Genomic DNA, 26,139 nt, shown 5'->3' with positions numbered 1-26,139 from the left:
TATGGCTAAATACAAATATATTCACAAAATAAGAAAATATTCATGACAATTACAACCTTCATTTCTATAACTGGTCATATTGTCATAACTGGTATTTAGAACTATCTTTTCCCATTATTTCTTCTGTATTTCTTTTTCCTTAAGCCTCTCAGCTGGTCGTAGTTCTTTACCTGATGGGGTAACTCGGGCTTTCATTCCTGAAGGGTCATTAGTAGTTGTGCCTGGACTGTCTTTTAGTTTTTCATAGACCTTAGCCACAGGGCATGGTAACATCAAGAAACGCCTTAAGGAATTAGGAATTATATTCCAGACATACTCTCCTTTATACCCATTGTGGCATCATATACTAGTTTCTTCAAGATGCTCAGGACCAGTCATTCCCAATCAGCCAGTAACTCTCTGCTTTGTCTAATGGTTCAGAGGCCTGAGAAGCCCCAAATAGCCAGGCTTCACTCTTAACTTTCAGTTCAGTGAAATCATTGTGTCTTCTGGTGGATGCATTCCTCCCTCTGGAAATCGGACCTCTAGGCCAGAAGAGCATAAGGGCGTGTGAACAGGAAGCAAAACTTTTGCTGTGAATCACTCGAAGTAATGATGAATGATGCCACTCCCTTTTCCACCCATTGATTCCTGGACCCATGACTCCCGGCTATCAAGAAACAGCACCATATACTGGACACTGATTCAGAGAGCATGCAGCCTTCTGGAAAACCTTGCCCCTAGCCCTGTAAGGTATTGTCATCAAGCTGGCACTATAGCTCAGTCCTCAATGGCCATTCCAAACTTCTGTCAAGTCAGCTGCTTGGAGGAAGGTGAGCGTTACGGTAAGACCAGTGAAGTTTATGAGCATAGGCCCACTTTACTTTCTGTGAAGTGAGTTCCTTCACAGAAAGGAACTTTTCACAGTTCATTGGAGGCAATGCAGTGTGGAACATAGATAGGCAATGCAGTGTGGAACACCATGGCCATAGATAGGTAAGGCATTCTATAAGTCCATGAATGGTAATTTTGGCAGAATCACTGCATTCAAAGAAGGCAAATTTTTATCCAGACTGCCTATTCCAGTTTAAAAAAAAAAAAAAAAGCTGCTCTTTTCATGAAGGAAGCAGAGCAATATAAATGACCTGCCATAGGTAGCTGGATAATCACCTTGAGGAATGGTGCCATAGTGGGGACTTGAGGTTGATCTCAGCTGTTGTCAGATTGGGCACTAGGCAGTGGCTGTTGCCAGGTCAGCCTGAGTGAGTGGAAGTCCACGTGGCTGAGCCCATGCGTCATCTCCATCCCTGCCACTGTGGTAATGACAGGGATGACTGGGGAAAGAGGCTGACTGGTATCCACAGCATGGGTCATCCTGTCCATTTGGTCATTAAAATCCTCCTCTCTTGAGGTCACCCGTTGTTCTCATTCACATGGGACACAAATAGCCTCACATTTGTTGCCTGTTCTGAGAAGACTATCCACATACCTCTTTACCAAGTTTCCTAGTGACTAATTTTCTAATCATGTTCCAAGTCTCCGACCATCCAACTGAATCATTGGCAACAGCCTGTGAATTGGTGTATAATCATAAGTCCATTTCTCCTTTCAAGTAAAGTGAACAGCCAGGGTGAACTACTTGGAGTACTGCCCACTGGGAGGATTTCCCTTCATTGCTGTCCTTCAGGGTGTTTCAGAAAAGAACAGTAATGCTGCAACTCGCCACTTTCAGGCGGTGCCTGCATATCATGCTGAACCATCTATAAACTGGGCCTGAGTCCTCTCGTCCTCTTTAGCTGATCACAGGGAATGTGCATATGTGTCATATGTGCAGGCTTAGGAGAGAGAAAGTCACGTGGTTGGAGAGGAGAGCATGAACATTTGAGCCACCTCTTCGTATAACTTAGGGCCTGGTTAAGCCTAATCATGTATGTATCACTTCTGTTAGACGAGGGAGTACTGCAATGCACACAACTATGTGGCCTGTTAGATCATAACACACAGTTCGTGATGGACAGGTCACATGGTAATTTGGTGACCCACAATAGAGCATTCAATCTCTTCTAAGTCCTAAGAGCAGTCCAAAAGTTGTTTCTCAAAAGAAGAGTAATTATCTGTGAAGGATGATAGGGCTTGGCTCCAAAATCCTAAGGGCCTTTGCTGCAATTCACTTACATGGGCTCCCAAAAGCATCCCTCTCTGTCATTGACACTTAAAGCACCATTGGATCTATTGGATCCTATGGCTAAGGTGGCAAAGCAGCTTGTACAGTAGCCTGGATCTGCTGCAGACCCTTCTCTTGTTCTGCACTTCACTCAAAACTAGTATCTTTTTGGATCACTAGATAAATGAACCATAGTAACGACCCAAAGGAGCACTATGTTGCTTCCAAAGCCCAAAGAAGATGCTAAGCATTGTATCTTTTCTTGTTGTAGAAGGGGCCAGAAGTAACAACTGACTCTTGAACTTAAAAGGGATATCTCAAGATGCCTCATACCACTGGATTCCTAGAAATTTCTCTGAGGTAGGGGATCCCTGCTTTTTTGTGGGATTTATTTCCCACACTCTGACATGCAAATATCTTACCAATAAGTCTAGAGTAGTTGCTACTTCTTGCTCACTAGGTCCAAGCAGCATGATGTCATTAGTGTAATAAAACAGTATAATATCTTGTAGAAGGGAAAGGCAATCAAGATCCTCGTGAACTAAATTATAAAGTAGGGCTAGAGAGTTGATATACCCCTAATAAGGAAAGTGAAGGTATAGTATTGCCCTTGACAGCTAAAAGCAAACTGCTTCTGGTGGGCCTCATGGACAGGAATGGAGGAAAAACACTTACCAGATCAATAGCTATATTTCCAGTACCAGGAGCTGTGTTAATTTGTTCAAGCAATGGAACTACATTTGGTACAACGGCTGCAAATAGAGTCACCACCTGATTAAGCTTATGAAAATCCACGGTCATTCTCCAAAATTCATTTGTCTTCAGCACAAGCCCACCCAATAGGCGAGTAGAATGGGAATGTGATAGATATCACAACTCCTGCATCTTTCAAGTTCCTGATTATAGCACTAATCTCTGCAATCCCTCCAGAAATGTAATGTTGCTTTTGATTTACTCTTTTCTTTGATAGAGACAGTACTAATGGATTTCATTTGCTCTTTTCCACCAGAATAGCCTTTACTCCACAAGTCAGAGAACCAATGTGGGGATTGTGTCACTTAAGTCTATCTATTCCAATGATGCATTGTGGAACAGGAGAAATAGCCACAGGATGAGTTTGGGGACCCACTGAACCCACTCTGAGATGGACAGGAGCTAAAATTCCATTCATCATCTGAGCTCCATAAGCCCCTACTAGTAGACCACAGTGATGTTTTGGGTCTTTTGGAATCAAATCAGAATTAGTATCTATTAGTTCCTGAAATGTCTAATTATAACCTTTTCCTCAGTATATAGTTACCCTGAAAAAAAGCTGTCCCTTTGGGAAAGGCTGGTGAAAGATTAACAGCATAAATTTTTGGCCATGTTCCAGGATCCTTCCTCAAAGGGACTTGGTCTTCTATTCATTCAAGGGGTTTGAGGTCTGGCTCAAGTCCGGGAATTTATTAAGGGACCATATCATGTTTTTATGAGTCAGTTTATACCTTTGTTCACTTAAACTAGAAATGTTCTGCATATATATATCAGGTAAGAATTTAGTAGGCTTCCTATCTATTTCACTTCTAGGAGCACCATGATCAACTAGACAATACCATAGATCTGTGTGAATCAGACTATTCAGATTGCTTTCATTCTGCTATCCATTACACTAACCACAATCTCCTTGCCTTTGGTGGTTAAGTGCTGCAACTTGACCCCTACCACATAGGGATCCAATTACTGCCATGAATTTAGGTTTCCCAATCTGGTGACTTCAGTTCCCACCATGAGGTCTGTCCTACAGAGAAGAGTGGTCACGGAGCTCTTCAAGGATGCGGGGGCTCCCCTCACAAATTTATGTCTCAGAGTAGTGGTGAGAGGTATGACTTCTGAATCCTCCCAGAGTGGGTGAGTGGGTCTTAAATGACAAATCCATTCTAATATTCTAATCTCCCTAAGCCTTTGAACACTCTACATTAAACAAAGGCAGGCGGGGCCTTTCTAACTCACTCACTCATTCACTGTGGTCTATCATTTGGTCCATGTTTCAGCAACAAACCGTTTGACCCCTTTGAACTCCATGAACTGCAATAGTAAATTCATAATGTCTGCTTAGTAAGCCCCTGTCAAAAAATTCAGCCTGATCCAACTTAACATTTCTTCTGCCATTATCCCAAACCTTTACTATCCGTTCCCACAAATGTTCCCCAGATTTCTCTCTGTAGAAATAGAAAGCTCAAGCAATTATTTTACAGTGTAGCACACTTCCATGTAAGTCACACTTTGTACCTCACCTTTAAGGGCCTTGAGTCTAGTTATGGGTGTAGAAGCAGAAGCAAAGATGGCTGGTGGAAGTGGGTCCTGAGGAGAATCAGCATTGCGTTGCAGGGCAACTACCTTAAGAAAAACCACTACAGTTTCTTCAGGTGATGCAGAATTAATCTCCTCAGTCAGGGTGGTGAGGATCTTCAACTAGCAAAGAAGACTCATCGGATTTTAGGGGTTCGTTGTCCCCACATTCATCAATCTTCCCACATGTACCCATTCCAACTTTCAGGATCCCATTCTTTTTCCATCAGTGTTTTTACTTTACAACTAAACACACTGCAAACCTGGGAGTTCAACTTGGATTACAGTTCAGCCAGTTGCAGGATGAGATTCTGGGTTTGACTGATCAATCTTAACCTGCAGCAATAGGACATAAGGGTCTTCTTTGAGGAATACATGGGAACTTTCCTGTCACTTATACAGCTGAGCTGGGAATTTGCATCTCTGAGCTCATCCTTTTCTTTCACCATTTTGTCCAGAGACATTAGGAGCAATCAACCAAACTCATAAAAATATCCAACAATATTATACCCGTAGTCCCCCAGATACTTGCTTCTTATAAGTGATTGATTACTGTATCAAATGGTAATATTTCGCACATCTCTATTCCCAGATCATGCCACAGAGTATTAGTGATCTCTTTACTACTATAAACAGAGTCACTGGCATCTTTAAATCTAATCACATTATAGAGCCAATCCCAGAAACCCCAGAACCAATTCATAAAACTCATCCTTAAAGTTCTGTTCCTCTAGGACCATTCTTGGTACCAAAAACTTATATTATTCAGCACTCTTCACAGAAACAACTAATTATACATATTATATATATTAGCTATATCTCAGAAAGGGAGAGAAAGAGATTTATTATAAGGGACTGGCTCACATACCTACGGAATCTAGCACAAGTCTTAAGACCTGTAGGGTAAGTCAGCAAGCAGGAGACCAGGGAAAGCCAGTGATATAGTTCCAGTCTGAAGACTGGAAGGCTTCATAAGCAGGAGGAGTTGATGTTTCAATCTGAGCCTAAAGGCTGGAAAAAGCTGATATCACAATTCAGGGGCAGTCAGGCAGAAGGAATTCTCTCACTTAGAGAAAGGTCAGCCTTTTTGTTCTACTCCGGTCTTCCACTGATAAGATGTGGTCAGCCCACATCCAGGAAGACAATTCACTTTATTTTGTCAACTTAAATGTTACTATTCAAAGACACTCTCATAGATGTACCCATAATAATGTATGACCGTATATCGGGGTACCTCATGGTCTAATCAAGTTGACACAGAAAGCTTACCAGCACAAACAGGTTTTAATGATAAAAAAAATTATCAAACTTTTCTCTCTCATATACACGCTACACACATACAGGTATACCTCATTTTATTGAGCTTCATTTTATTGCACTTCACAGACATTACACCTTTTTTTTTCTTTACAAATTGAAGGTTTATAGCAACTCTGCATCAGGCAGATCTATCAATGCCGTTTTCCCAACAATATATGCTCATTCCATGCATCTGTGTCACACTTTGGTAATTTTCACAATATTTTAAACTGTTTCATTATTGCTTTATTTGTTAAAGTGATCAACGATCTTTGATGTTATTTTTTTTAAGATTTTATTTATTTATTTGTCAGAGAGAGAGAGGGAGAGAGAGCAAGCACAGGCAGACAGAATGGCAGGCAGAGGCAGAGGGAGAAGCAGGCTCCCTGATGAGCAAGGAGCCCAATGTGGGACTCGATCCCAGGACGCTGGGATCATGACCTGAGCCAAAGGCAGCTGCTTAACCAACTGAGCCACCCAGGCATCCCCTTTAATGTTATTATTGCCATCGTTTTGGGATTCCACAAATTCTGACCATATAAGATGGCAAACTTAATAAATGTGAGTATGTTCTGACTGATCCACTAACCAGACTTCCCCCATCTCTCTCATTCTCCTTGAGCCTCCCTATTCCATGAGACACAACAATGTTCATATTAGGTCAATTAATAATCCTACAATGGTTTCTATGTATTCAATTAAAAGGAAAAGTCGTGTGTCTCTCACTTTAAAGCAAAAGCTAAAAATGATTCAGCTTAGGGAGGAAGGCATGTCAAAAACCAAGATAGGATGAAATCTAGGCCTCTTACACTCATTAGCCAAGTTGTAAATGCGAAGAAAAAAATTCTTGAAGGAAATTAAAACTTCAACTCCAATGAACACACAAATGATAAGAAAGTGAAACAGCTTTATTGCTGATATGGAGAAAGTTTCAGTGGTCTGGATAGAAGATCAAAGCAAAGCAACAACAACATTCCCTTAAGTCACAGTCTGATCCAGAGCAAGGCCCAAACTCTCTTCAGTTCTGTGAAGGCTGAGCTAGGTGAGGAAGCTGCAGAAAAAAGTTGGTAGCAGAGGCTGGTTCATGAGATTTAAGTAAAAAAGTTAACATCCAATTTCATGGTGGAGCCCCAAGTGCTGATGTGGAAGCTGTAGCAAGTTCTCCAGAAGATCTAGCTCAGAGAATTAATGAAGGTGGCTACACTAAATGTTTTCTTTTCTTTTTTTTTTTTTAAGATTTTATTTATTTATTTGACAGAGAGAAATCACAAGTAAGCAGAGAGGCAGGCAGAGAGAGAGGAGGAAGCAGGCTCCCTGCTGAGCAGAAAGCCCGATGTGGGGCTCGAACCCAGGACCTGGGATCATGACCTGAGCCGAAGGCAGCGGCTTAACCCACTGAGCCACCCAGGCGCCCCACACTAAATGTTTTCAATGTACACAAACAGCCTTCTATTGGAAGAAGATGCCATCTTGCACTAGAAAGAAGTCACCGTCTTGATTCAAAGTTTCAAAGGACGGGTTGAGGGGTGCCTGAATGGTTCAGGTGGTTAAGCATCTGCCTTCAGCTCAGGTTATGATCCCAGGATCCTGGGATCAAACCCCACATAGGTCTCCCTGCTCAATGGGGAGTGTGCTTGTCCCTCTTCCTCTGCCTGCCATGCCCCCTGCTTGTGCTCTCTTGTGTTCTCCCTCTCTCTCTCACTGTTAAATAAATAAATAAAATCTTTAAAAAAAAAAAAAAAAGGTCAGGTCTATGCTTCTTAGAAGGTAATGCAGCTGGTGACTTTAAACTGCAGATGATAGTCATTTGCCAGTCTAAAAATCCTAAGGCCTTTAAGAATTACGAAGAATCTATTCCACCTGTGCTCTATAAATGGAACAGTGAAGACTGGATGACAGCATATCTGTTTACAACGTATTTATTAAATATTTTAAGGCCATTGTTGAGAACTACTGTTCAGAAAAAAAGACTCTTTTCAAAATATAACTGCTCATTGACAATGTACCTGGTCACTCAAGAGTTCTGATAGAGATGGACAATGAGACTAAAGTTGTTTTCATGCCTGCTAACAAAACATCCATTCTGCAGTCCATGAATCAAGGAATCATTTCAACTTTCAACTCTTATTATTTAAGAAATACATTTCGGGGCACCTGGGTGGCTCAGTGGGTTAAGCCTCTGCCTTCAGCTCAGGTCATGATCTCAGGGTCCTGGGATCGAGTTCCGCATCAGGCTCTCTGCTTGGCGGGGGGCCTGCTTCCTCCGCTCTCTCTCTCTGCCTGCCTCTCTGCCTACTTGTGATCTTGCTCTGTCAAATAAATAAATAAAATCTTTAAAATATATATATATATATATATGTAAATAGCCATATCCTTTAAAAAAAAAAAAAGAAATACATTTCGTAAGGCTATAGCTGCCATAGATAGTAATTCCTCTGATGGACCTGGGTAAAGTCCACTGACAACCTTCTGGAAAGAATTCACTGTTCCAAATGTTGTTTGAAATATTTGTGATTCATGAAAGAGGTAAAAATAACATTAACAGGAGTTTAGAAGTTGATTCCAATCCCCATGGATGACTTTGAGGGGTTCAAGAATTCAGTGGAGGAAGTAACTACAGATGTGGTGGAAATAGTAAGAGAACTAGAATTAGATGTGGAACATGAACATGTGACTGAATTGCTACCATCTCATGATCAAACTTGAAATGATGGGGGTTTGCCTCTTATGGATGAGCAACAAAAAGTAATTTCTTGAGATGAAATCTACTCCCGGTGAAAATTGTTGAAATGACATAAAAGGATTCAGGATATTATATAAGCTTAGTTGATAAAGTAGCAGCAGGGTTTGAGAAGATTGACTCCAACTTGGAAAGAAGTTCTACTGTGGGCAAGATGCTATCAAACAGCATCACAGGCTACAGAGAAAGGAAGAGCCAATTGATGCAAAAAATACTTCATTATTGTCTTATTTGAAGAAGTTGCGACAGCCACCCTAACCTTCAGCCACCACCACCCTGATGAGTCAGCAGCCATCAACATCAAGGCAACACCTTCTACCAGCAAATAGATTACAACTCCTAGAGAGCTCAGATGATGTTAGCACTTTTTAGCAGTAAAGTATTTGCTAGTTAAGGTATGTACACTTTTGTTAGACAGAATGCTATTGCACACCTAATAGAATAAAAATGACTTTTATATACATTGGAAAGCAAAAATGTATTTGACTTACTTTATTGTGATACTTATTTTATGGTTGTGATCTGGAACCAAATCTGCAGTATTGTCAAAGTATGCCTGTGCTCAAAATGATCCATAATCTGCATATTAATTATGAGATCCTGTTTAAAGTAAATGCCTGGTCTTTTAGATATATAGTATTAATATTTCTTTCAGAGTATGCCACGGACATTATGTGACAAATATTGTGAAATGTTTATGATTTATCTCCAAGTATGATACTAAGTCTGAGAATGATTTCACCAAATTTTCAGCTAAAAATATCTTATACATGCTTTAAATGTGTGAACTAAAACTTTAAATCTATTTTGAGCCTATTCTTTATTTTGGTGATGATTTATTTATTTTCTTTTTTTTTTCCTTTTTATAGAAATAATATCAGAGATTTTGCTGCATAATTTTGAAAATTATATAAAACTCTATGGATTTCTTCTACTATATGAAAAAAATTTACAACAGACAACACACTAGAGGCCAGGGCCAAAAGTCCCATGATCTAATGAAGTCTGATTTTAAAATATTCATGAACATGTCTCCTACTTAGTTTTGCTCTATTCTTACAAATCATCATAATTGTAATTTCACTTGTCCCAGTAGCAAAAGATTCACATTCTATAATGAAACTGTAGTTTTCTTTGTACTTAATGATTATAAAATATTTTTAATTGCAGCAATTGTACTATTATTTTGTTATTAATTTAATACTTCAGCAAAGTATATTTTAATTGTTGATCCATTGTGAATTCAGGATATACTCGGCACTATGGTCTCAACAACATAAACAATAGGATTACTAATAAGCCAAGAATAATATATAAATGATGTGAATATGTTACTTAAATAAACTGACTAATTCAGAGCTTGTAGCGCATATACAATCCTTGAAAACAAAATGATTATTCAGAACATAAAGGAATTTCTGTTATGAAAATCATTGCTATTATTTTATTTCAAATTTATGAAATTTATGTGATCAAATATTTCGTGTTCTTGTCCTAAATTGCCTAAAGTCCTCTGAATCACCCATAGATCATCAGAGACCACCAGGGACCACCAGTGTTCCATGGACTGTGCTTTGAGAAACACTTCCCTAGGGGTTCATTGCAGATACCTTAGAGAATGTGCCAAAGGCAAGAAGAAGGAGAGGGGCTGGCAGAACAGGAAGACATCTCATTTCAAAAAGAGGATTCAGCATTGATCTAATTTCCATATTGGGTTGACGAGAAATTTTTTTTATTCTTAGAAATATTTCTACTGATTAAAAAAAGCTTAAAAAGTATAAAGACTAAGTTCGTCAAGAAGGGAAAATACGAAATAATTGAAGACACATTACTTGAACAATATCCTATTATTAGCTAGTTATATAGTTATAATAAGGACTTAAGTTCTCCTAACTCAAGAGAGTGTCCTCTTCACTGTGTCTTATTCTCTTCTTCAGACAGGAAAAAGGAAAAAGGGGTAGGATCCTTTGAGAGCAAAAAGCTCTTAAAACTGTGGAAAGAAGATCTAAGGATCTGACTCAAGTGAATAACATACCGCATATCAAATAGTACTTCTGACATGAGCAAAATAAAGGGAACAGAAACACATGAGACAGTTTTTATGTTATTTCTTGTTCTGAGAAAAGAAAATTAAGACAATTACTCCTGTTATACTGTTTCAGAAATTAAAACCTATTTAAGAGATCAGCTAATGTATTAGCAGATTTTGATGTATCGAACTGATTGTTCAGTAAACCTAATGGACCCATCATCTCTTCCATCCATCTGATTTTTTTTTTCTTGCTCTGTTTTAAGCTATTTCTCTAGGAGACTTAGAATTCACTTGTCAGAGTTCCATTCTCTGAACATACTGTTTCCCAGCCAGAACGACGCTAAAAACAAGCATCAACTGCTGACCTTTAAATTCATCACTCTTTGTAACTCCAGTCACAGAAAAATACTTGGGAAAATGTGGCTCTTTCATCTCTGTGTGGTAGTGGATACACAGCTCTTCCTACAGAAGCTGGCAACCTCCAGTTCCTTTTCTCACCTGGGAGAAATGCTTTGAAAAAGCCATTTCCAGCCAAAGTTCTCAGCCTTCTATTTCCTTCTTTATTTAAAATGAGGAAATGATTTGTAGAAAGGGGGAAAAAAACAATAAAATGATTCATCTATCGTCTCCTTAGCTGGTCTGAATTATCTCCTGACCCACATCTTTGCTGACTTTGGGAACTCCTTTAGGCCACTCTCAGTACTTGACAGAGACAGCTATTTTGTAATGTTCATTCTCACAACCGATCTGGGAGTTTGTAAAACAAAATGCTAAACTTGCTTCAACATATGCCAGATGCTTAGGCTAAAATCACTATATAGAAAGGAGCTGAGAAACCGATAAAAATCAAAATTGTGTGTGTACATGTTTAAAAACTTGCATTCAAGACTGCAATGCTTCATTTATTCTTACATCAAATTACCTTTTTAACTATAGTTCTTTGAGTTAACAATTGAAGTGTCTTTGCATTTCCCAGCTAACCACAGATTAAGAACATCTAAAATTTACTGAGCACTTTTCACGTGTCCAGTTGTGCTGGACATTCTATGCTGCACTATCTTATTCCTCACCTCAGCCAACAAGGTGGACACACTTGACAAATGCTAACTATGGAACTTAAATAAATTAAGTAAGTTTCCTAAGGCTACATAGCTATCCTTAAAGTACCCAGAGCCTGGATTCAACTCTAGGTCTAACTAGACAACACATAACTATACTCTGTCCCATAACAGATAAGGATTCTGCAAGAATATTACTCATTAAATTGCCATTTCTTCTTTATAAAGACTCCTGGGAGATATCACTGCTGGTCTTAGCATTAAGACTAATTGTGCTTCTTCTAAGTAAATGATTATTCTTATCCTTACATTACCTACTGAAAAAAGCAAAGCCAAACTCATGGCCCTCTTGAAGGGGTGAAAAAGAAACCTTAAAGAATTTACTCAGTCACATCTTCCTGAAATCCTCATTTTGTTCCTATTCTCATTTTCTTTGAGTCCATTTTCTTCATTTGTATAATGTGTTTTCATTCTATCTTGCATTATTTTCAGTTTCCATAATAGCTGTGTGAAAGGTTTTCTGGAACAGAAAAGCGATGAATGTATAACCACATAGACAAAACTGGGATGATAAGAGTCCAGAAATGTAAAAGACATTATTATAGAAAAGGTATCACCCTATGATGAAAAAATTATTTCAGATAACTGACACATGGATAATTGACTAGTGTCAACATGAGAATTTATTTTGAGAGACTAACATGTTGTTGGTAAGATGACTTTCTCAGATGGTAAAACCTCAATTTTTCACAAAAGAGCTTTGCCATCTCAACAGAAAATTGGACATTTTAACCTAGCTTTTTCTCCAAAACAGTCTGGAAAGCATAGAAGTGGAGATCAGTGGTGAGGATGAGGGAAAGCTGATAAGAGAACATGTTGCTGCTGTATTTATTAGTTTTTCCTTCAGTGAGCACAACAGGTGAACCAGGGTTTTGTTTTTTTACCTCTCTAAAACTTTATATTGGAGTATATCTTAGCATATAAGTAAACACTTGCATTATTCTTCTCTTTAAAAAAATAAAACAAAATTGCAGAAAACCCCAAAACGAAGAAGCTCTACTCTTTCTACTTCCTTTGGTAGTCCTCAGAAAACCAAAATGAGGCATCATTTCTCAAGAATAAAAAATTTAGATTTATTTACTGGTCATTTCAACAATGACAGCGCTTTGTAATTATTTGATATTTTGAAATCAGCAATAATATGACATTACACTATGTCAATATTGTTCTCATTACAATAAAAGACCACTTAAGCAAATTATCAATGGTCAGACCTTTTTTCTTTTAATATACTCTATAGAGAAAACTATGATTAAAATCATTAAAGAATAATGTATCTCTGTGAACCAGTATAGAAAAAAGCTTCAAAACTTATCAGATTTTTCTCCCTCTTCTCCTAATAGATATCCTTTATGATATATAGGTAAAATTTTAAAAAATTAGTATTCTACTTTTTTGACAATCACAGTATCCTCTCTGTAACTTTGATTTATAAAAAATTGGCATTTTAACATATTGTTGAACAATTTATATATTGTGTTGATCAAAATATATCTCCTGAAAAGAACTCATTCTATTTATGCAAGATTAAAGAGTAAAAGAGTGACTTTTATTTTTTTTTTAATTAGAAATTTTCGGGCACCTGGGTGGCTCAGTGGGTTAAAGCCTCTGCCTTCGGCTCAGGTCATGATCTCAGGGTCCTGGGATCAAGCCCCACATCGGGCTCTCTGCTCAGCGGAGAGCCTGCTTCCTCCTCTCTCTCTACCTGCCTCTCTGCCTACTTGTGATCTCTATCAAATAAATAAATAAAATCTTAAAAAAAATTAGAAATTTTCTAGGGGCACCGGGTGGCTCAGTCACTTAAGCATTTGCCTTCTGCTCAGGTCATAATCCCAGCATTCTGGGATCAAACCCTACCTCGGGTTCCTGGCTTGGCCAGAGTCTGCTTGTCCCTCCTCCTCTTATTCATACTCTCTCTCTCTCTCTCGCTGTCTCTCCCTCTCAAATAAATAAATAAAATATTTGAAAAAAAGAAATTTTCTAAGAAAAAATTCATAATTTAATCCACTTAAGAGAATAATAAACGTTCTGAGATGAGATACTGGCCTTTAGTTCAGTACTTTCTTGGATGGCTTATATCTGAATTCCAAACCTTATTTTCACCTAATTAAAGTGTTCAACTGAGAACATTTTCAGTAATTGTAAAATAAAGAAAATGTGTCTGAGGATTCCCTGGCCCTTTAATCATCCAAATTCTCGTAAATCCTTGGAATGAAGGTCAATGAATCACCTCACACCTTCCCATCATTCACATTTTCTACCAAAACTAATCAATCCGAAGATTCTTATAAAAAGCAGCAAGCATAGAAAGCCCAGACTAAATCAGTCCATGGAAATACACACTGAATAGCCATCTAGAAGTTCAGCCTGCTAAAACAAATACACAAAACCCAAATGTTTTCTTTCATTTCTAAACTCATCTTTCTTTCTTAAAGATGGACTTATTTTACTTATGGAGATTCTTAGGTTAGAAACTTCCCCAGACTACACTGTTGGTGGGAATGCAAGCTGGTGCAGCCACTCTGGAAAACAGTATGGAGATTCCTCAAAAAGCTGAAAATAGAGCTACCCTATGACCTAGCAATCACACTACTGGGTGTTTAACTTAAAGATACAAATGTAGCAATCCAAAGGGGCATGTACACCCAAATATTTATAGCAGCAATGTCCACAATAGCCAAATTATGGGAAGAACCTAAATGGCCGCCAACAGATGAATGGACAAAGAAGATGTGGTGTGTGTATGTATATATATGTGTGTGTATATATATATATATATATATATATATATATATACACACAATGGAATACTATGCAGCCATCAAAAAGCCTGAAAGCTTGCCATTTGCAACAGCATGGATGGAACTAGAGGGTATTATGCTGAGCTAAATGAGTCAATCAGAGAAAAAAAATTATATGATCTCTCTGATTTGAGGAATTTGAGAGGCATGGCAGGGGGGTGTGGGGGGAAGGGAGGGAAAAATGAAACAAGATGGGAGGGAAACAAACCATAAGAGAGTCTTAATCTCAGGAAACAAACAGGGTTGCTGGGAGGTGGGGAGGAGAGGTATAGGGTGGGTGGGTTATGGACATTGGGGAGGGTATGTGCTATGCTGAGTCCTATGAATTGTGTAAGAATGATGATTCACAAACCTGTACCCCTGGGGCAAATAATACATTGTATGTTAATAAAAATTTAAAAAACAAAAAAACAACAACAAAGAAAGAAACTTCCCCAGAGAGGATTCAAGCCTGGGCTAAATATGGTTGGCTTGGGCCTGTGGAGAGACCACTCCACTGACCACTGCAACAAACACTACCTGTGGACCATCACAGCAGTTGTTTAATTAGGCACAGTATCATGTGCTGAGCAATTTCTAATGGGAAATGAAGATTCTAGTCAAAATGGCTAGGGGCAGTAGACAAGCAAAATGTAATTATCTGAACGGAAATCCCGCTGACATCTCAAACAACAAATGCCGGGGGATCTCGAAGGATCAGATGCTTCTTCTGAAGTCAGTGCTCCAACCTCCAGCCTCCTCTACTCGCTGTCCCCCAGGGTGGAGAGAACACTCTACACTGAGTCACCAGCACTGCTGAGTCCGGCTGCCAAATCCTGCTTGTGCAGAGAAGGCCAGCTCTCTCCTAACAGAGTAACTGAGACAGTATCCAAATATTTAATACCAAATGAATTTTGATTCTTTCCAAATTAAAAGGATTGTATAATATTTATAGAAGCTAGAATTCCGCTTTGCTGCCCTTCCTATCCCGGATAAAACCAATTTTCCTTGCTTTTTAAGGTATACAATTAGAGATAGGATATCTCAGATTGGTCTTTCTTTGGCCCCCAATGAAGACATTAGTTTAATTTATGTCTTTTGTAAGTTGATATTTTAAGAAAGAACTCTTGGACCTTTAAGCCACAGACTCGGCTTTTTTTAGGCAGAAAGAAAGTGAACAGTTGAAAATGAGGATATGATCTGAACTGCGCCAATGTTTGGTCTGAGGATTTTCAGTATCTCTAGTGTGATTAGCGACCACAATCACTAAGATGGGTTCTTCACCCTAAAAAAAAACTAAAAATATAAATAAATAAATAAATAAATACGTGCATGCTGGGAACTTCTCAAGATACTAAGAATTAGAAGTGAAAATCATTTCTCAGTTCAATCATGTTTTCATAGTGAAGGCGTATTTCTTTTTTTTTTTTTCAGCATAACAGTATTCATTGTTTTTGTACCACACCCAGTGCTCCATGCAGTCCGTGCCCTCTCTAATACCCACCACCTGGTTCCCCCAACCTCCCACCCCCCCACCTCTTCAAACACTTCAGATTGTTTGCAGAGTCCATAGTCTCTCATTGTTCACCTCCCCTTCCAATTTCCCCCAACTGCCTTCTCCTAACTCCCCATGTCCTCCATGCTATTTGTTATGCTCCACAAATAAGTGAAACCATATGATAATTGACTCTCTCTGCTTGACTTATTTCACTCAGCATAATCTCTTCCAGTCCCGTCCATGTTGCTACAAAAGTTGGGTATTCATCCTTTCTGATGGAGGCATAATACTCCATAGTGTATATGGACCACATCTTCCTTATCCATTCGTCCGTTGAAGGGCATCTTGGTTCTTTCCACAGTTTGGCAACCGTCATTGAAGGCGTATTTCTTATTCTCCATTTTCATTTTCAATATTTCAGCTCGTATTGGCTAAAATACCTTTCCCTAGGAGTATGTTTTAATCAGTTTTGGCTTTTGGAAAATTTTCCTGGTACTTTACGTAGCTCAATTTTCCTTTGTTTACTTTCCTCTATCAGTCTTAATTGCACCTCACTGAACTTCTCTAAATAATTCTTTTCTTTACCTTTTGATTTGTCACAGGAAAAACACTGTTCACACGCCAGACAAATTTGTCATTCTCCTTTGCATCACTTTTTTTTTTAACTGTCAATCCTCTCCCTGGTGCCCCTTTAAACACAGTGACTGGTGGTCCTGTTTTGTGTCTGCTATCCCAGCACGATTGTTAGCACGAGGGAATTGATTTGAATGATGAATAATATAGTTACCTTAATTTTATAGCAAATGAAGTAGTTGAGATCACTGTCACACTGTGCAGAAAAGAAGATGAAATTGAACATAAATGCCATTCTTTTATGCTCTATAGTATTGGTCACAATACTAAGACATTTAATATTAATTATGTAACTACTTGTTTAATATCTGTTTTCTGCTTTAAACTGAAGCTTCATGACAGCAGGGTCATATTTCTCTGATTCTTCCCACTATCCTCAGGACCAACAGAGTGACCGTGACATAATTGGTGATTAACAAATATTTGTTGAGTTAAAAAAGTAAATGAATTTGGATCTGAGAAACTCACAGAGACTTGTGTAGCCTGTAGTCTCCTTTGTCTTCCCTATGTTGCTCCAGCCTCTCACCAACCTCATTTTTGGTTTGATTTCTTTTATAAAAGTATTTGTCCTCTGACTATTTGTGGGAATGTGGCTATTTATCAAAAACTCCATTCCTACTCTCCTGAGCTCATGAAATTAAAACTCGAAGGAATCTGTGGTATTTTATTATTATTAGTCCACTATTCAATAGCATGAACACATCTAGAAATCCCAGATCCTATGAGAGAAATTAATCTTATTTAAAATACTAGAATCCACCCTTTCACAACACAGGATCCTGGATTTTATTCTTCCCCAACTTCCAAAAGATGTCTCCCTGCATTTATTCTTCTCCAATAGCTCCTTTCTCTATACTCATTTTGCCATCCTGTACTTACTCCCTTGCAACCTGAGAAGTATATTTGCACAATCCTGCAGGCTTTCCTAAGTAATGTGCTCTTTCACTCCTCCTTTCATTGCCAGACTCTTTAAGTGAACGGTCTAACCTTTAACTGAAACTTTCCACTGACTGCTACCAGCTCACCCCAAGCATGTTGGACACTGATGCTCATTGCCTTCTGGTTGCCTACTAGCTTTCTTCTCTGTCAGTCGTACCTCCACAGAGTTCTTCCAATCAACAAGACTCAAGATCCTAAGATGGTCTTTGGGCCAGCCTTCTCCTTTATCCTCTAATTTACCAAGCCTTCCCTTCTCTCTCTAAGGATTTTCAGATCCATTACTTCCTTGTCATCCCCACTGATGACATCCCAGGGCTGACCCTGATCTTGTAACACACAAGAGTTCTCTAGAGAAGCCTCATGGATTTTAGTCCACCCTGTTTATTAAATTTTACCTCTATCATGTATGGAGCATCATCCCTGACTTCAACTTCTGTTTCTATTCTCATTTTCCTTTTCTTTCTCAGATACCCTAGGCTGCCTCTTTGGACTTATTTCCTCCACATCCCAGCATCTTGCTCACTCCAGCCCCACTGGCATAATCTTACCTCAGGATTTCTGTAAGTAATCTTCCCTTTGCCTAAAATGCAATGTCCCTTAATCTCAGATCTTGCTCCTACCATCTCTAGATTTCTGCTTGTCTTATCAAAAAAGACTCTGTCTCATTCTCTGTCACTCTCTATCCCCCAACATTGCACTTACTATCTGCCTATGATGTATTTATGTATTTATTGTTTCGGAATCCTACTCTCTAGGATGCAAACTTTATGAAAAAGGAATTTTCTTTCATTTTGCAATCTTTGTTTTCTGAATTATCTCTAGAAACTATGACAGAATAGGAGCTCAATAAATGTTTGTTGGATGAATAAATTGTTATTTTGTACCTTATATAAGACAATAAATTTTAATATCCTCATGTTCTCCATTATTCTGGAATCACCATTTCCTTTCCCTCACTATAATATAAATATAACTGTTGAATGTTTTTACAAAATTCAGAAAGATAATGCATCAGAGGAGGGAGGAATTACTTTGCTTCTTCTCAGTGATTTTCCCCTCTTGCATCAAATTGCTCTACCAGGTTTCCCTTCAGTACTCCTGGTGTCAAATAAGCCATAACCCTCATTCATTCTCACTCTTTCAAATCTACTTTCTTAGAAAAGGTGGACCAGACTCTCAAACTTCCTTTGCATGAACAAAGGGAAATTTTTTTTGTAAGATTTATTCATTTATCTGAGGAGAGAGAGAGCAAGCATGGGGGAGGGGCAAAGGTATAGGGAGAGAGAAACTCAAGCAAGACTTTGCACTAAGCACAGAACCCAACTTGAGGCTCAATCTCAAAACCCTGAGATCACAACCTAAGCCAAAACCAAGTTGGAAGCTTAACCTATTGCACCACCCAGGTGACCCAGCAAAGATAAATTTAATAGGTTCTCCCAAATAAACAAACGAACCTTGCTATCATCCCTGTATATTGTTAATGTCTGACAATTTTCTTCCTGCTATAATAGGAGATTAAAAACTAGTAACTCATATAGTGATTAACATGAATTATTTATTCATTTCCCAACACACTTTCAGACCTTGCAACAATTCAATCAAGTACGTGATGTTATTTAAGTTTCCAGTAACTGATGAAGAAAATTAGTCTTAGAAATTTAACTAACTAGCTTAATGTCATGACTCAAGTTTGTGCAAAAGTCAGGAATCAGAGACCTGTCTGACTGCAAAGCCCACAACTACCCCATACTACTTCCATACTTCCATCATAAAGTGTACTAATTATCTTTTATATCAAGTGGGCAGTGAATTAATGAATAAATGAATGTTTAATTGCACCTATTTTCCATCTTATTAATGATGTCTAGTAGCCTATTTTCAAGTTATATCAATGGAAAGACTGGTTTTCAACCAGTGAGAGGACTGTGAATAATGCCTCTTAAGCAAACAGAGCATGAGTGACCTTCGCCAAAGATTTAGCAGTTGATGTTTCTGAACTGTGTAGGAGGCATAACTCCATAATCTCTAATGTCTCTTCAAGATCAAGTGATGTATTCTGTAATTTCAAGAGGTTCTTATGAAGTGGAAAATTTAGAATCATAAATGACTGGCTATAACCTACATAAAAAGAAGTAAAATTAATCTAACTTGGTCTTTCTTTTATGTTCTTCTAAAAATGAAAGAATCATTTTAGGATGAACCCAGGAGATAACAATCCAAATATCAACATTTTGAACTCTATCAGCTTTAATTCATTTTTTCCTTTAAGTTTGCACTTTTGTAGCACTGACTCTTCTCAAGAATCAGAGAAAATAACAATGGTAAATAATGAGCACTTCGTGTTCCTGGAACAAACTACCCAATGCTAGAAACGCCAGCTTCAGCATGTGCTGAGAAAGCATCCAGATGTTAGCCAGCTGAAACAATATATCCCAGTGCATCCAGATTTTTTAAAAAAATCATTTTCATTTAAAAATTGGAAATCAAAATGGAGTTCAGGATTTCCAATAGGAGTCAAGAAATGGCAAATACTAATGAATCCAAGAACCAGTTTTGCCAGAAGTATCCATATTGTTCCTCGAACACTGAAAATGAAAAAGTAAATACAATTCTGGATACAATAGCTTACCTCTGAATTCTGAATATTGGGTTGATAATAGTAAATATGCCTAATATTTCTTTGGTTAATTATTTGTGATTTTCACATGCCAAATCCTGCCCAGGGGTTGCGTAGAAGAGTGAGATCATATGCCTCAGCACAGGGAGATGCAGGAGAAATGATAGAGGGATTATGCAAACCATTGGAAGAGCAGGAAATGGGGAAGGGGATCCCCACACTCCTCAGGAAACTCTCTAAAAGGGAAAAATTAATACAACTCTCAGACAAAATGTTGAGGAACCCTGAAAACTTTCAAAATAGGCATTAGTTCTCAGATCACATGGAAAAAACATAGACAACATAGAAATTAGTTGAAGGTAAAATGGGATTTGAATTATAAATTGAAACATAAAGCATGGTTTTTCACTAGAGCTCACTGCCATCTGATGAGCTAAGATGAACTAGAGCATGATTTTCAAAATATGGCCCATGGATCCCAACATGAAAATTACAGGGAAGTTGATAAAAAACATAAAAATAAATGCCAGTTTCTAAGCCTCATATCAGATCCAATGAATAAATATTCCTAGACGTAGAGCTCAGTCTATATCTTATAATAATATACCAGTAATTTTTATTTACACTAACATTTGAAAATTTAGAGGACTTGAATAACATCTTCAGGTAACAAATATTTTTTAGAGAAATCTGAATTGTGAGGCTGTGATTAGAGCCAGCTTCGCTTTTAGAAAACAGCAAATTCAGCCAAAAAACAAAACAAACAAACAAACAAACAAAACCTGTTGGAATATAAATAAAGGAGCTAGAACCAAGTTTCTCTTTTTAAATTTCCCTTTCTTTCTTCTTAGAACAAAAAAAGGAGATATTACAGTAATGTAATGTTGCATGTTGAGATATGTGTAAAAATGGCAATAGTCCAGAGCTAATCTTGGGCAAGATTGTGAAATAATAACAGTTTTTCTTAGTAGTATTGAGAAGTTGCATTAGCTTCCTGGGGCTGCCATTAAAAAAAAAAAAAGAAAAACAAATCTCCACAAACTGTATGTTTAAGACAACAGAGATTTATTATCCTACTATTCTAGAGGCCAGGAGTTCAAAATCAAGGTGCTGACAGAACAATGCCCTCTCCAAAGGCCCTGCAGAAGAATTCATTCCATGACTTCCTCCTAGCTTCTGGTAGTTGCCAATTATCCTTGGTGTTCATTGGCTTATGGATACATCAATCCAATCTCTGCTTCCATCTTCACATGTTGTTCTTCCCTCTGTGTGTCTCTGTCTTCATATGGCATTCTCCTCTCTATGTCTGTGTCCAAATTTCTCCTTTCTTGTAAGGACATTCATCATTGAATTAGAGGGCTACTCCAATCTAGCAGGACCTCTTCTTAATTACATCTACAAAGATCCTATTTCCAAATAAGATCACAATCACAGGTTCGGGAGATTCAGACATGGACATATCTTTTGAGGGCCACCATTTAACCAACTACAGAAGTGATAGAATTTTGTAACAGAGTAGATTTTCACCTGTCTGAAATTATTTTGCCTAAAGTGGAATAGACTAAATTACTCTTCAAGGCCATTCCCAATTATTTTAATTTTAGAATTTTGTCATCATGTCAGAGTTTGTGTTTCTAAGACCTTGGCTAAGGAAGAGCAAGAAAAATTCTAGGCAAATCTATCATCAATAACTCAAACAAAAGGGATTCTATTTTTTATAGATTTAAATTCACAAAAATATGTTTTACTCTATAGGACAACATATTTCCATGCTCAACTTTGGAATAATGAAATTTTTATCAGTAAGGAATTTATTAAAGATATAAATCTCAAAGATGGGCCAATCTATAGCCTGAATTGATATTTATTTAAGATTAATATTCTCAAGTCGTTCACCTGGGTCAGACTTAGAAAATTTTAAAGACACTAATATGTGCTAAAACAAACTTTTGGAGTGGATACTTTGTTCTTTCTGTGTCCATGCCAACTCCTTCCCTTACCCCACTACTCAAAGTTTGAAAAATTCCCACATGTTTTGAAGGACATCATTCTAATGGAGATTTAAGGAAAAGCAGCAGAGCATTGTGATGAAATATATAAACAACCACCATCATTGTTTTTGAACCTTGAAGTGACTTAGGTGTTCTAGAGTCCATACTTTAAGTGCATGTAACCAAGAAGGTAAACTCTAGCCCCTAAATAGCTTAACTAATAAAAAACTGACTGAAAGACCCAAAGGTAACCAGATTCAAATGAGAATAGAAGAGGGATGTCAAAATGTAAGAAATTGAAAATAACTTCTACTTGACAGCATTTCCAAGGTCCATTCTTGGAATTTGCTCTTAATATTTGGAGTATTCAGAAATATTTCTGATGGTCAGATACACAAAAGATGACCTCACAAAATTCTCAAATTTAGGATTAAAGTGAGGGAAAAGCAAGATTTTTTAAAAGCAAAAAGTACAAGCACATATATGTGCATCCAGGGTCATATCCTGCATTCAAGTCTTTGAAGGTCAGTTCAATGAAGCAGCCATACTGACCTGAAACCAAGTCAGCCCATGGAAATTTATAATTTGACAAGTCAAAGAAAATTTATAATATGACCAATTTAAGAGAATTTCAAGTGGAATAAAGTACAGAACATCTATTTCTTTTCTTATTTCCTGGTTGTTTAATCAATAGGGTCTATAGCAGAGTATGCAAGAAATTGGGGTTAAAAAAGAACATTTACTTATGCTTATTTTTAATCTTAAAACATAAGAAAAAAATCAAGCTTTACTTACATTTAAAATACAGATTAGTGTCTCTGTAACTTGTAAGTAAAAAATGTACTTATTGAGATGCATGCTCGTGATATTTTTACTTACATAGATGCATGATGAGAATAATTTGGAAGCCCTTGATTTATTCAAATTTGTAATAATTTAATCATTTTTTTCTTTCTTGTAAAAACACCGATCTTTAAGTTTATAGTTTTCAGATATCTGAATTTTTATGAATATAAACTATATGTTATATATATCATATCCATTTAAGTATAGGTATAAATTATATAAAATATCCTGAGATTCTTCTTTTGGATCATTTTAGACTAATACTGGTTCACATGCTCAAGAAGCAAACAATTCAAAGTGTGATACTTGTATTAAAAGCTCCCAACAAGTGACATCTCTAACAAAATATCTTCCAACGAAATCATACTCTAACCATGTAGTAGTTTAGAAAGTATAGACAAAGGAATAAGTCAAGTTCAGTGATTTCTTTAGATAAAATGTCAGTATTTACTAATGTTACATACAAGAAATCCTGGAATTTAAATATTGCAGTCTAAAACACAGGAGTTATTGGATTCTGTGTATGATAAGTTATCTTCCTTCCTTGACATTTCTAATTCGCCAGAGAAGCATGTGAATAATCTAAAGACTTGTCCTAAGAATTGACCATTTAGTTTTATGGGCAAGAACCATCTTTCACTTGTTTTAAATCTCACTAAAATATCCTCAGCGGTAGTGTCAAGACAAATCAATGTGTCACAGTCACAGTCATTGGGAGAAACAGTTTGGGCTTTCTGCCTGCCACCATCCCTTCTCCCTCTCCAGTGCAAAATCCTTCTTTTCGTTTTATGAAATACCGCCTGCTTTGCTTGGGTAGGCTGTTCTCCCCTCCCAGGAGGGGGCGCATGACTTGAGCTTCTCCAAGTACTCCAAATGTCTGGACGCATTACGTAGTCCAGGAATGGACTGCTGTTGAAACAAGCTCAACAAGAACCATTTTCAGTATTGAAATGAATGCTGGGGGTTGAAGGAGTATTTCTTTTCTTTCCAGGGTCATTGTTGTTAAGGGTTATTCAAGCTTGGCGATACCAGTGCCATTTTTTGCTAACAAGGGGAACAAAATCTGCTTAAGTATATATAAGTCAACACAAGGGAAAACAGAGCTGAGAGATGGAGGGAGAGAGTACCCTTTTACCCCTGTACTTTTCCATTACATGGAGGTAATGAAGTTTCATTTGGGGTTGGATTTCCATCAGTTGCAACTAAAAAAGTAGTACGAATATAAGGATGATACAACAGAATATATTCAGGTTATTATTATAATAATGTCACTCCTACTTTCTAGATATATTTTCATGAATGGGTAAAAGGTAAACCTCCAAGTAACCTTAAATCAATCACATGACTGTGGCTGCATTTTTTGAGTGTGTCAAACATGTGACCATTATCTATCATATGTCACTGTTCACACTCTCATACACACACACACACACACACATATACAGACACTCACACAGGTCATAGAGTATTGCCCTAATGTAGTTTAACAAAGAACATTACATTGAGCTGCTTTTCCAACAAGTGCAACTGACTGACCAACAATAATATAATGCTTGTATTTCCTCCAGTAATACCTACCCATTGGGCAGCCTATTTATTTCTCCCTGGGCATTCTTTTATTTTCCTTCCTTATTTTTTGTTGTCCAGTATAGCTTCTTCTAGGCTATACAATATTTAAAAAGCAGTGAGTCAAAGTTTTTACAATATTTTGAGATTTGACAGCCTTTACATGCTGAAGCTTACAGAATGGAAATAATCATTGATCCAAAAAAAAAAAAAAAAAAAAAACCCAACCTCAAACATTTGTTCAAGCCCTTAGTCAATCTGAAATATTTTGCTACGTCAACTAAGTAAGCACTTTTCTTTGCAGAAAGCCAGCAAATGATTTCACCTTTTCTTAGATTATCTATTACCAGCATTTCTAAAAGAATAGGGCTTAAGGGGCGCATTCTTTTAAAGCAAAATAGAGTAAAATCTCTTTTAGATCTTTTTCAGTAGTAAAAGCTGGTTCTTCTATGAACCTCTTTCCCTCTGCTATGATGTATTATTAAAAATGGAAAGACATTGTTGATGGCATGTATTGTATCAATAGCATTGTGGGATACCATTTATTTTACTTTAAGGAGAGTTTATTTCATCTTGAGCCAACTTGGAAAGCCTTTCAGAGGCCATCAGCACACTGGCTTTCTTCATATTAGATAAAAGCAAGGACACTGTGTATACACATTGATCTGGAGTCATTCAAAGACTGAGTTGGAGAAGAGAGAATTTCCTTCCTTGGTACAGAGTAACTTTCATATCATATCAATACCTTCGAAAATCTGCAAAGCCTTTTTTAAATCAAGAATGTCAGTGGGGAAATTTTACCTTTTCTGAGGTATACTGGATCGTGGAGACAAAGTTTAATCAGAACAAAAAGAAATAGAATAAAAATAAATTTCGAAGAAAATAAAAATAAATGCCAACTTCAAATGTCAATATACTCTAAAATATAAATAGTGAAAAAATGGATTAAATGCCAACTTCAAATGTCAATATACTCTAAAATATAAATAGTGAAAAAATGGATTTAAGCTATACCAATAACTTGAGTACCTTTAATTAGTTATTTGTAATCCGTATATTATAAGTTTACTTATATATACATATATTATACTGTTTATTTATAGAGTACTAAGCATATGGCTCTCAAAGGATACTTTTCTGGCAAACTTTTTATTTAAATGGCCAGATAACAAATATTTTGGGCTGTGTGGGGTATCCAATCTCTTCTAAACTCTATGATGTAACATGAAAACATCCATAAACCTTTCACAAACAAATGTGGATGTTCCAACAAAACTTTATTTACAAAATAAGATAATGGGCCAGATTTGGCCCACAATTTTTATTTTGTCAACTCCCTCTCTATGCAAAATTCTAAATTGTTATGTAAGCTGCAAAGAATAATAAAGTAGTTTATACGTTTAATAAATAGAAACATTTTCCTTAGAATCGGATAAATTCTCTTTCTAAATTTACCAATAATATATTTTAATCTATTTTTTTCCAAAACCTACTCCCTTAAGGCTTAGTTTTCTTAAGGAGAGAAGGAGAGAAAATATTTTTCGTGAAGAAAATAAGCATGACTGGTCATGATCTGATCTGAAACAGACCAATTCCACTTTTGTCCACT

General features: G+C 37.2%; 1 pseudogene; it reads right to left on the bottom strand.

Annotated features, from left to right (window-relative positions):
* Nucleotides 1-524: 524 nt before the first annotated feature.
* Nucleotides 525-18,133, bottom strand: LOC111152938 (annotated as a pseudogene).
* Between the last annotated feature and the right edge of the window lie 8,006 nt (nt 18,134-26,139).

This window comes from Enhydra lutris, unplaced genomic scaffold (genome assembly GCF_002288905.1).
Source record: "Enhydra lutris kenyoni isolate GAN:26980312 unplaced genomic scaffold, ASM228890v2 scaffoldscaffold3, whole genome shotgun sequence".
NCBI lineage: Eukaryota > Metazoa > Chordata > Mammalia > Carnivora > Mustelidae > Enhydra > Enhydra lutris.
Note: the sequence above shows the minus strand (reverse complement) of the source record. Positions and strands in the feature narration are given on the sequence as shown.